Here is a 10,608-nt window from a genome sequence, read left to right on the forward strand (position 1 = left end):
AGATAAGGTGCTTGAGTGTGTCTGTAGTTGTGGTCATATTTTCTAATCTATTCCATTGATCATCAAGTCTGTTTTCTAGTACCATGCTGATTTTATTACAATAGCTTTGTAGAACAACTTCAAGTCAGGGATTGTGATGCCTCCTGCCTTGCCTTTATTGCTTAGAATTACCTTTGCTATTCTAGTCTCTTCTGGTTCCAGATGAATTTTAGGAGTGATTTATGTAGATCTATGGGGTATGCTAGTGGTATTTTGATTGGGATTGCATTAAATCTGTGTAACAATTTTGGGAGAATGACCATTTTCACAATGTTTGTTCTTCCTATTCATGAACAAGGGATGTCTTTGCATTTTCTGAGTTCCTTTTCAATTTCTTTTTCAGGGTATTATAATTCTCCTTGAATAGATCTTTTACTTCTTTTGTTAGATTAATTCCTAAGTATTTCATTTTCTTGGATACTATTGTGAAGGGTGTGGCTTCTCTTATTTCTTTGTATCCAGCTACATTACTGAGTTTATTTATTATATCTAGGAGTCTTTCAATGGATTTTTGGGGGCCTTCTACGTAGAGTATCATGTCATCTGAAAATAATGATAATTTAACTTCTTTTTCTATCTTTACCCTTTTATTTCTCTCTCTTGTCTATTGCTCTGGCTAGTATTTCCAGTACTATATTAAATAGGAGCGGTGATAAGGGACATTCTTATCTTGTGCCTGAATTTAAAGTAAAGGCCTTCAACTTTTGCCCATTTAGTATGATACTGGCTGTTGGTTTGTCATAGATCACCTTTATTATATTGAGGTAAAGACATCTATTCCAATTCTCTGTAAGGTTCTTATCATAAATGAATGTTGGACCTTATCAAAAGCTTTTTCTGCATCTATAGAAATGATCATGTGATTTTTACTTTTGGCTCTATTAATATGATGGATTACATTTATTGATTTACATATGTTGAACCATCCCTGCATGCCTGGGATGAATCCTACTTGGTTGTGATGTATAATCTTCTTGATGATTTCCTGCATTCTGTTTGCCAATATTTTATTGAGAACTTTTGTATCTATGTCCATTAAGGAGATTGGCCTGTAGTTCTCTTTTTTAGTTGGGTCTTTCTCAGGTTTTGGTACTAGAGTAATATTTGCTTCCAGGAATGACTTAGGAAGGATTGCTTCCCTTTCAATTTCATTGAATAGTTTGAGGAGTGTGGTCACTAAGTCTTCTTCGAATTTCTTGCAGAACTCCACAGTGAATCTGTGTGGGCCTGGGCTCTTCTTTGTAGGTAAGGACTTAATTACATTTTCAATTTCATTAATAGAAATTGGGTCATTCAGCAGTTTTACATCTTCCTGACCCAGCTTTGCTGTTCATATGTTTCTAGGAATCTGTCCATTTCTTCTGTGTTATTAAACCTATGTGAGTAGAGGTTTTCAAAATAGGTGTTGATGATCTTCTGTATTTTCAGCGCCTGTAGTGATTTCACTCTTTTCATTCTTTATTGCATGAATTAGAGTTTTTCTTTGTGATCTGAATTTCATAGCCACCGAGGAGTTTCTGCCATTCCTCTTGAAGCCCTCCTACTGTGTGACACCCCAGCCCAGCTCGGTGAGCAGGAGACTCCATTTTGTTTGTTCTAGGTCCAAACCTGGCCAAGGGCTGACTATGCTTTGCAGCTGTCCTTGGTGGAGGCACTTGTCCTTGATGCCTTCACATCATTTCCCAGGACCTCCCGGTGCTGTGGACTTCTAGAAACACTGCTGGTCAGGCTGAGTCCTTATAGCTCAGCCCAGGGGGAGCATAGGCGTCAGCTTCTAAATCCAGAGCCTGGAACTACACCACAGCATTGCCACTGTTTTCCCTCCATTGCAGAGGTCCCAGAGCCCCCCAGATTCAATAGGAGGGAACGGGAACACCCTCTCTTGGTGACAGAAGGGCCAAAGAATTTGCCAACACTTTTGAGAGGCCATAATTCCAAAGCCAAACCTACAAAGGTGTATCCAGAGGATGGACGTCTGTCTGTCCATCTGTATCTGCAAGTATCTTCTTGTATCTGCAAGTAACTCAAAGGCCTTTGGGGTTTCCTCTTCACTTTCTCAAAAAAATAGGAGTCTGTTCACATGCTCACACTTCCCTTTCTTAGATAAATGATAGATCCTATACCCCTTTCTCTGCAGCCTACTTCACTTAACCGGGTTTGCTGTAGCAGAAGACAGGTGTCCCTGCCCCTTGGTTGCCTCTCCCTTGCTCCCTGTGTGAGCATCGGTTTGTTTACTCAGCCAGCCAGGTCCCCTGCTGACAGGTTTCTGGATCATTCCCAGTCTTTTTCCATTACACATGGTCTTGGGATTCAACTCTTCCTGGTTTTGTTGGTTTACGTTTGTCATCGATTCCTTCCAGTACAGTAAGATTGCTGGGTCTAGGGATGACTGCCAGACGTTCCCCAGATCCCCAGTTTTGCTCCCCTCAGCATTCTCATGTGACTGCCATGGCTGCGTGATGGAGCCCACAGACCAGGGCTGAGGCCGTGGAACCGTGTTTGCTGTGGTTCCGGAGCCCTGGCGCCTGAGGTCGCAGCAAGCTTTGGCTTCTCGCGAGGTGTCCCCTCCATTCACAGGGCCCTTCCCTGTGCATATACAGCTGTGTCCCTCGTTCTTGACTGGGTTAGGGCCACCACGACACCTTCGTCTTCAGTCACCTCACTGAAAGGCCTTTGTCCCAGTGCTATCAGTCTGTGGTTTGGGGGCCAGGGTTTCAGCATATGAATTTGGGGGACATCACTCAGCCTATGATAAATGCATGAGGATGTCTGTTTCCTTGGTTTCCTCAACAGAGGCCCTGGCAGGTTTTACATTTATGACCATCCTGCGGGTGGGAATGTGTCTCCTAGAAATTTTACTTTGTCTCCTATGATGAGTGGAACATCTTTTCACACATTTGAACCTTGGGCTTCTTTGGTCTCAAAACTCTCCTTACCTGTCTGGTCCATTTTTTGCTACGTAATTGTTGTTCTTTTCCTTCTCAGTTTGTAGAAGCTGGCATTGCAGCATTCCAGGACAAGGGCCTCAGTCTCACCTGATATCCAGGCTCTTGTATCCTGAGCAAAGGGCAGAGGAGGACACACAGAGGAAGTGGCAAATGCAGAGGTTTAACTACAGTGAAAGAACACTCCGCAGAGGGGAGCAGGCCATGAGAAGTTCTCAGAGGGAGCCCACAGTGGCCCATCTGTTACAGATTTGAGGTTAAAGTGCACTGGACAGTGTTCCGAGAAAGCCAAGCTCAGCAGTGGTGCTGCAGTAACCAGAGTCTACCCTGGAGGGGGACTCACTCAGAACCCCTCTGTCCCTCTCTCAGATGAAGCTTTCTTTCTCCCAATTAATATAGTTGCTCTTAAAGCCGGACATGGTGGCACACTCTGTAATCCCAGCACTTGGGAGGCCGAGGCAGGAGAATCATTTGCAAGTTCCAGACCAGCCTGGGCTACAATGTGAGCCCAAGGCCAGCCTGAACTGCATATCGAGACCCTGTCTAACCTCCCCATATATATACATATATATATATATCCTGTTCTTCCATTGTTCCTAAAATTCATTATTCAATTTTAGAGAACACGAACTCGTACCGGCCATCTTACAGGTTGGGAGTTTCTCTTCCTGGTGTCATTTGGAGGTCTTCCACCGGGTCTACCCTCTAGATCGGAGGGCTGCACTGTAGTGGGCTCTGGCAGGCTTCTCTTTTGTTTCTTTAGAGTCGGGGTGCAGGCCAGGCTGGCACCAGTAAGCACTTGCACTTTTTCCAGTCCTCACCTCAGGAGGGAGTGGGCGGACTTCTGTGGGCTCGGGTGGAACCGGCACAGCGGCCAAAGTCCCATGGGGGCCAACCCGAGATGATGTTTGATGACCACGTGGAGTTTCCCTTGGGTATGCCAAGCTCTTGGGGCTCCTGCCAGAGGTCAGGGAAGGGCAATAAGGCAGGGGCTTGTTCTTTAGGTTCATGTAGGAGTACCAAGGGGATACAGTGAAAGTGGAATGTCCTCGTGGTCTCTAAGAGCTAGAGGTGTCCTGTGTGCTGAGAGCCTCAGGCCAGGACAGCACCCACACTGTCCTTCCCATCTCACACAGACATCCTGTATCTCTGCTACATAAATTGCAAATGTGCTTTCGGTTTGTCATTTGTATGGGTTCCTCCTTTTTTCTCTTTCTTTTCCCTTCCCTCTCCTTCTCCCTCCCTCCTTCTCTTCTTTCCTTCCATCCTCTTCTTCCTTGCCTCCTGTCTTTGTGTGTTGAGGAAGGCTCCCTTTAACTTCCCTCTATAGCCGGGCTGGTCTCAAACTGCCCACCCTCCTGCCTCGGCCTCCTGAGTGCTGAGATTACAGGCATGTGCCACCACACCTGGTGCTTGGACCCATTTTCTGACCCTCAATTGCAATAAGTTAGCCCACAGGTGGTGGACTTCCATTCTCCCTGAGACCTGGACTTGGCTGGCTGGCTCTCTGCCCTGATACAGCTGGGGGACAGATTCCCCGGCCCAGCTTGTGCCATCTTGGTGGTTCCTAGGGCTGCAGACTTCTGGCCGCACACTCGGGAGTCCTCTCTGCAGAGGCAGAGTCATGCTCGGTGTGTGCCCCTGGGGGCGGCCTGACTCCAGCCCCCGTGGGTGGCTTTGGCTGTGGGTTCCATCTTCACTCCTGATACCTGTCACACTTCTGTGAGTATTCTAACTTATCTGTTCCTTTGTGTTCCATGGTGCTGGATCCTCAAGTGGAGGATTTGGTTTGGTTTGATTTTTGCAGTCCTGGGGAGCAAGCTGATGGCCTCCCGCATGCCAGGCAAGAGGTGCTACACTCCCAGTCCATAAATGGAGCCTCTGTGTTTTTTTAAGGCTCTTAATTGGGGTTACTTTTTCAGAGAGTGGATACTGGGCACATAATCCAGGGCCTCCCCTATGCCAGGCAAGCACTGGACCACTGAGCCGCATCCCAGCTCTCCGTCTTTTTAAAATTTTGTTTTGAAACAAGGTCTCATGAAGCTGCCCAGGGTGACCTCAAATCTGTGATCCTCCTGTCTCAGCCTCCCCAGCCCCTGGGATGCAGGGCATGTTCCACTACGCCCAGTCAGTTTTACTTTCCCTTTTAGAATTGGGAAACACTTCAGTCTGTAACGTAGGGCCAGCGTTCCCTTACACACGCCCTGCTGACAGCAGAGTGGGTTTGTAATCTGTCCCCTAGCAGTAGTTTCCACAAAGCCAGGCGAGGGCGCCAAGAGCTGTGCACTGTGCTGTTGGAAGGAGAGATGCGGAAGGGTCTTAACAATCTGCGCCTCCTGTCACCCACATCCACTAAAGGCAGCCAAGACGGTACTGGCACTGGTGGGAAAAGGAGGAGCAGGAGAAGGAAAGGGTGTGCCTTGTCCAGCAGGGAAGCGCCCTGAGGGCTCATGTGCGCCTGCTCAGCACCACTTGCCTTAGGTGCTTGGCACAGTGTTCATGGCAACATTTGATCCTTACCCTTCCGCCTGGACCTTTGAACTACGAGTGGGACTTGTGCACGTCCGTCCCATGCCAGGCTCCACCTGCAGAGATTCTGATGCCACAGGCCTAGGGCGAAGGGCACAAATCCCTGCGGCTTCCAGGAGTTCCTGCCTTACACACCCATCCGGGGCTCTGGATGAGGACAGGACTGGGCAGGGCTGCAGCCTGCCACCTGTGGTAAGTGCCTGTGAGACATATGCTATGAACTTCTTTATTTCATAGAAAGTAAAACTTGGCTCCCCTAAACCCCTCCATTAATTTTTCCTACTTTTTCCTGTTAGGAAGTCAGCAAGCACTCTATCAGTTGTCTGTCTAATGCAAGCTAAATATATTAAGTCAATCTGTCTTCTGTTCCCAAGGTCGACCTGAGTTAACCCTTGGGGTTTCCTTTCTAATCCAGCTTTGTCCACAAATAGTCCCTTCATTGCCAGCAGCATGGCAGGCCCAGGAGCTTAGGAGGAGCCTAGTTCTGTGTGGACAGCTGCCAGTTCTCAGCAGTACTGTTGACTATAGGTCCTAAGCCTTGCGCAGGAAACCAGGACACAGTGACTTATCCTTGGCCGCCTGACACAGTCCTGGCAGAGAAGGCAGCAGGGGTGCAGACAAGGAGCCTTTGGGTGATGCATTCACTCAAATTTGTTTATTATGTTGCTCCAGCTTTTCTTCATCTGGCCCCAAAGGTGATGATATGAAGGCCTAGTGGGAGTGGGAGTGTGTGAGCCAGGGTTTACTAGAGAAGCAGATGTAACAGAAGATATACAAATATGTAAGAAATTACAAGATTGGCATACCACGGTCAGCCACAAAGTTGGGTAAGGGAGTGTGTGAAGGGTGTGCACCTGCTGGAGGACAAAGGCTTCAGCCCAAGGGCTAGAGCTCACTGCAGTATCCCGGAGGAGGCCGTATCAGGAGGCCAATGGGGCTGCAACACAATCCTGAGGAATCTATGACGAAGGCTGAAAAGTCCCAAGCAGAAACCAAACCATCTATACAGAAAGCCAGGAAACCATGTCCAAGCCAGGAAACCACTGTGCCACTAGAAGACTGGAGCTCCTCCAAAGAACTAGAAATCGTTTGCTTTTATTGTATGCAGATTACTCCTCTGGGGTGGGTATAGCACTCACACCATCTGCTGCCCTCCTCTTGCATGGGCTGAGGATGTCACAAAGGACTCTGGTCCCCTGCTGAGTTACTTTGTTAAACTTCTCAAATTTGACACAATGGACAGTATCCCAGAACAGGCTTGTTCTCCTCACCCCTGGATACAGAGATGCTGATTCACCTTGTTAAGCTTCCAGACTTCTCAAATTGACAGTGTATACACCATAACAATCCACCCCTTGTCAACTTGGCAACCAGATATATTTCTTTAAATCAGTCTCCAGATACAAAGGCACGCTTATTCTTAATATTTTGCAACTTGAACATTATAACACAGCTTGACAACCCTTAACCAGCATTAAGTCTATCAACATCATATTACATTAGAAACATAACATTTTGTCCTTGGACCCCAAAGACTCATGTACATCCTTTATGTAAAAGGCATTTAGCCCACCTCCAAGAGTTGCCAAATTTCTAACAGTTTCAGCATTTCTGAAAAGTCTAAATCCCAAGTCTTCTCCAAAATCTAAGGCAAACTCTCAGCTACAAACCCCTGTACAAATGAAAGCAAAGTTAAATACTTCCAACATACAACGGCACAAGATAAACATTACCATCCAAAAGTTACACACAGGGGGATACAAAGCATTGGAACCAAAGCAAGTCCAAAATCTGGCGAGGCAAACATTGGAGTTCCATTTCCAGCATCTGAAGCAATCTTGTTGTTAGCTCCAAAAGGCTCAAGTGACTCCACCCCCACAGAACTTGTGGCAGTTGTAGCTTCCATGTCTTCACTCTTGGGATGGCTTTGTTTCCTTCTTGCGGCTTTCCTTAGATGATCCATGATCCTGGCTTTTCCAGACTTCTGGGTTCTCCACTGCAAGTCTGGCTTCATACTCACAGCTTCACTTGGCTTCCCAGGCCTTCTGAAATTGGGTGGAAGCCTATTTAACCTCAGAATTCTTGCATTCCGTATGTACCTAAAACCAGCACCATGTGAATGACACTGAGGTCTGCTGCCAGCTGGGGCAGTAGCCAGGCTTTCCTCTCTCTTCACTGTAAGGATCAAGTGCTTAGATTGCTGGGCACTGAATCCAATTCTGAGGAGCAAATTTCCTATGCTACTGCTATTCTGGAACATGGTACCCTGCAGCCTTTGCCTCAAAGCAAAGTGTTTCACTTTTGCAGTTTTGAGGCTGCAAAGGTGGAAAGCTTGCTACTTCTTGTGATGCCTTCAGGCCATCTTTTTTATTCTCCTGTTCCTTCTCAGCAACAGGGACTTCCTCAGCTGTATCTTTGCAGTCCACAACTATACTGGAGCTTCCTTTCTGGCCAAACTCACAGTGTTTTAAATCACTCTGCTGGGCTCTTTGCTCTCTACTCTTAACATAGGTCTGGCTAAATGACCCCAACAGTAGCCACTGCCTCAACATTAGACTGCCTTGAAATTTCTTCTGCCAGATTAATTAGTCCACCACCCTTAATCTTAGTCTCAGGCAAAGTCTCTGGACATAAGCAAAATGAAAACAAACTTTCCTTTTTTTAAAATTTAAAAAATTTTTTAAAGAGAATAAAACAAAAGAGAACAGAAAAAAGCAAATCAGAACAGAACAATGCAAGCAACACATCACTTCACAACAAGACAACCGGTCACCAATAGTGGCTACCATAATGTCTCTTTTCTTTGAAATAGTTGAGCATATCTTCACACAAAATAATATTAAATGTAACAAAATAGTATATAACCATTCAAAAGAATGAAAGCATTACAGGGTTTCAAAACCAAACAACAGGAATGAATAATGGCTACTCATAATATCTCATTTTTCTCAAAAAATTTGTTTATACCATCACACATAATAAAATCAAATAAAACACAACAGGATAGAACCAATCAAAACAGAAGAACAAAAGCATGGTAGGACTTCAAAGCAAGATAATAGTAAATCAGCAATAGCTGCCATAATGTCTTGTTTTCTTCAAAATAGCTGTTCGTACCATCACACATAATGCAATCAGACAAAACAGAATAAAACCAATCAAACCAATGAATGAAAGCATTATAAGACTTCAAAGCACTATAATAGGAAACCATGATTACCATGAAATATCCCATTATATTCAATATAGCTTCCCCTACCATCTAACAGCATAAAATCTAACAAAATAAGACAAACAAAACCAAACCTAACAAAGTTGTGTAAACAATGCAAAAATTCAAGATAAGACAATAACAAATTGACAGTAGTTTCCACCTTTGCCTCCCAGGTATTTCCTTCCCTTTGCTTTTACATTAACTATTTTGCTTTTGGATCCTGTTAACTACTTCTGTTTCCTACGCTAGGGTTCACATGTATGAGTTCGAACTGTTTCATCCATGCACATGATCTCCAGTTGTGTCCATTTACCCACAAGAGCCTTGAGATTATTCTACTTTATAGTTGGGTAGCTTTCCATGGCATAAAAATATCATATCTTTCTTATCCATTCTGCAGTTGATGGGCAAGTTACTCTTGCTTTTTTTTCTTTTTTGTCTCCTGTCACATGGAACAATTGTTTTCTTTCCTTTGATTTTCAGTTTTTGAATTTCCTTTCCAGTAGGATGTGTTTCTTGAATACAGTATATTGATGGATTTTGTTTCTTGGTCCCCTCTCCCTGTGTTTCTTTTTACTGATGACCTGAGGCCATCTACATTAATGGTTACAACTAGCATACATTGGTTTGTCTCTGCCATGCTATCCTCCTGCTGTTGGCCCTCCACTTTTCCCTTTCATTCAGTTGCCTGTCTTGTTTGGCGATCCTCCTCTACCACTGTTCCTGGAACCATGGTCATCTTTATCTCTCTCTAGAATTTCTTTAACACTCTTTGTAGGGTTGGTTTGGTGGTCATGAATTCCTTCAGTTGTTCTTTATCATGGAAGTATCTTATTTTCCCATCAGTTTTAAACAATAGTTTTGCTGGATAGATCAATATGGGTTGGAAGTTGTTTTCTTTCAGGGTTTGAAACACTTCACTCCAAACTCTTCTTGCTTTGATGGTTTGTGTTGACAAGTCTGCTGTGATTCTGATTGGTTTTCCTTTATAGGTGATCTGTCTCTTTTCTCTAATAGCTTTAATATTCTGTTCTTGGGTTGAATTTCTGGGATCTTGATTATTATATGTCTGGGTGTAGATTTACTTTGGTTATGGCTAGTTGGAGTCCTATATTCCTCACTTATCTATATTCCAGATCTATTTCCCATGTTTGGGAAGTTTTCTTCTATTACTTCTGTGAAACCCTTTTAATTTCATTTGTGTTGACACCTGCTTCTTCATTGACACCTGTCATTCCTAAATCATGCTTCTTTGCATTATCTTGCAGCCATTGAGTGGTTATTTCCTGATTCTGTGTTATTTTTAAGAGATCTTTCCTTTCACTATCATTAGCTACAATCCTATCCTCAAGCTTTGAAAATCTATCTTTAGTCTCTTTCTAGTGATTTTGCCAGCTTTCAATTGAGTTTCTAGTTTCCTGCATCTCTCTTTGAATCTGTTTCATGCATTGTAATTTCTTTCTACATTCATTCAAGGTTTCCATCATTTTCCTATGCTCCTCTTTTTTGTCTATGTCTTCTTTAGACCTGCTGAACAATTCTTTCAGTATGTTTGTGATATTTTTTTTACCTGAGACACTATTTCTGATCGACTGCTTTTGCAATCTCGTGAAGTTGCTTTCTTACTTCAGTTGCTATGCTCTCAGAGATTTCAGGTGTGGACTTCTGTTTTCTTCCATGACCATATCTCCCAGACTTATTGTGTGTGGGCTTAGAGATCTGAGTTTGCCTTTTGCTCTTCACCTTGACACTCTCCTGGGTTCCTACCCACAAGCTTGTTGTGGGGTCCCAGGCACGTCCCACGTTGCCTGCCCTTAAGCAGTGTAGGGGGATGGGACAGGCACCTGGGTTCCTCTAATTCCAGATTTACAGGGAGGTAGT

Source organism: Cavia porcellus, unplaced genomic scaffold (genome assembly GCF_034190915.1).
Source record: "Cavia porcellus strain 051 isolate PalLab524CR breed Dunkin Hartley unplaced genomic scaffold, mCavPor4.1 scaffold_5, whole genome shotgun sequence".
NCBI lineage: Eukaryota > Metazoa > Chordata > Mammalia > Rodentia > Caviidae > Cavia > Cavia porcellus.